Source organism: Pterocles gutturalis, unplaced genomic scaffold (genome assembly GCF_000699245.1).
Source record: "Pterocles gutturalis isolate BGI_N339 unplaced genomic scaffold, ASM69924v1 scaffold8185, whole genome shotgun sequence".
NCBI lineage: Eukaryota > Metazoa > Chordata > Aves > Pterocliformes > Pteroclidae > Pterocles > Pterocles gutturalis.
In genome coordinates, this window is record NW_010145808.1 from 20,715 (window position 1) to 23,352 (window position 2,638).

Consider the following 2,638-nt stretch of genomic DNA (forward strand, 5'->3'; position numbering starts at 1 on the left):
GCTGTGGAAAGTCAAAGAGAGGCAACATCCCCCCCCCTCAAAAAAACCCACTCTCCCCACTCCCCGTCCTGTCAGCCAGTTCCTGGGGTGGCTGCAGGGGAAATGGAGGTGTCTGGGCTCAGCTGGTCCCCAGCCATGCAGACGGCCACGTGCAGGGGACGTGCGGTGAAGCTGGGGCAGAGGGAGCCTCTCCAGCTCAAGGTACCCCCTGCGACCACTGTGGTGGAGACCCCTGAAACCAGGGGAACGGGGACCCCATACAGACCCCTGAGCCTGGATTGGCAACAATTTCACTTTATTCTGTCATTTTTACAACCATATTTTCTGTCTCCCTCTGCTCTCCATGCAGCCAAGACGGACATCCCTCTGCCCTGTACATAAGGATGGAGAAGTACACATGGAGAAGGGGGGGTTACAAATCTCCCCAGGCAGGCAGGCTGGAAAGGGAGGGAGCACTGCCCCACTCTGCTGGCAGGACATGGGGAAGACTTTATGCACACCCTAACAGAGAGGGGATCGGGCTGAGCCACGGTGGTCACCAGGGAGGAAGCGGGAGAGGAGCCTGACAGTCCTGCTCCCTTTCCTGCTCATCCCTGTCTCCCGGGAGCAGTCCTTCTTCCAGCACCAAAACGTCCCCTGGCCTGGCTTCAGCTCATTTCCCCACTCAGATGCACAAGGGTTGCTCAAAATCACTTCACAAGGCCACGTGCAGAGCATGGGGATGAGGAGATGCTCGATTTGTCCTGTGGGGATGTCCCTCCTGCAATGGGCAGCATGGCTGCTGCAGATAATTGGGACCCCAGCACTGGAGCCTCCACAACTCCTTTCAGTGAGCCACAGGCACCTGGAGCCCCAGGGGAGAGTTGCTGGGCATGTGGAGCAGCCCCTCCACCGTCCTCAGCCCCAAGGCTGAGACGATGACCCATCCCATCCTGGGTCATGTGAACCCTCAACCAGCTGAAGACTCACTTCCGCCACCTTGTTTAGGTCTGGGAGAGGAGTCATGGTGAGGAATGTGGGTCTTGGCACCTGTGGCAGCTCCTGTGGTTCCCCTTATGGGATGGATGCCACAAGCCCAGCTCCAGCACCACAGCAGGGAAGAAGAGGGATGGTTACCCTCCAACAGCAGTGTCTAGTCCTGCAGCCCCAGAGGGAGCTCAGGCTTAGGCAGGGGGTCACCCCGCTGTCATGAGAGGGATCAGTGGGTGACTCTGCCATCAGCTGTGGCCCTCGGTGGCCTACTGGCACCTGGTGGCAGTGCTCCCACACATTGCTTGGCTACCGCTGCTCAGTCCCCAAAGCCTCTTGCAAGGAAGCCATCTCCCCGAAGGAAGAGCTCACCCAGGCAGCCACCAAGACGGCACTTAATGCAAATAATCCCCCCCAGGCACTTCTAATTGCCTAACCACACCCTCCAGGTTTCTCACAGAAGCTGTTGGTCAGGCTCTATTCAGGCAGGGGGATCACCTGCTATAATTACTTGGGAACTGCAATCCCACACTAACAAGTTTGTTTCCAAAGCAGAGCCCTTCCTGCACAGTAAATCCACTCGCGGGCGGGTGAACAAGACCATCTACAGAGACATGCCTTGGACCAGCACTGCTGGCCAGCTCTGGAGCACAGGCAAAGCCTTGAAGACACATAAATTAAGTCAAAACACCTACGCTCGCATCACTCCCTGCCTGGTTTTGTGCGGTGTGGAAACATCCATCAGCGGAAGCCCTGTCATCCCAAGTGACATGTGGTATTTCTGCAGCCACACTGAGCTGAAGTGACGGCTGTCTGAGGCTGTAATGACAAGCTCATGGAGCTCCTCTAGACCAGCAGTCTCCGTTGCCTGCCCCTGGTCCTCCCTGACTTCAGTGATTGTAGGTCAGAGCAAAGACAGATTTTTCCCCCCTCTTCCCTCTCTCGCTCCCTGCTTGGGAAGACAGAGTTGTTTCCCATCCCCGGGGTACCTGGCTGCGGAGGGGGTTCCCATGAGTGCCGGTGGATGCCTGCCACAACTTGAGAGTGCCCAGGGGGAGGAGAGACCTGGACATGATGGCGTGCAGAAGGCTGGGGGGCAGGATTGCGAATGGAGCAGATGCTGGATGTGCCTTGCTCCATATGGCCCCAAGCCTCCTTTTATTGAGGTCATTAGCAAAACATTGAGCTAATGGCAGTAGAGTGGGACTTGATCCTAATGTAACTCCCTGCTTCCCTCTCCATCTTCCTTTCCCCTCCTCTTTCTGCTATTTCAGTCCCGTGTTCCCAGGAGCTGCCTGTCCAGCAGCAAGCCCATCCTGGCACGGCAGCAGCCTCGCACCACCCCCCGCCATGCTCCATCCTCGCTGGCCACATCTCCTCTGCCTCCTCCAATGGCATGGCCGTGGCAGCTGCCGGCAGTTCGGCTTTCTCCAGTGCTTACAGGCATAACCTGGGACTCGGCGCAAACAGGAAAGTTGAAAAGGGCAGTGATCCTAGAAGGCTGATCTTGCTCGAGGCAAAACTCCATTCTCAGAGAGCTCACATCTGTGCTAGGCTTTGCCAGCCCTGGGGCCGGGCTCTGAGCGTCGGCAGGGGGCAGGGAGCAGCCAGAGTGCTCCAGCCCTGTTCCCCTCGCCCTCAGGCTCTCTCCTCGCTGGAACAGTTCTGG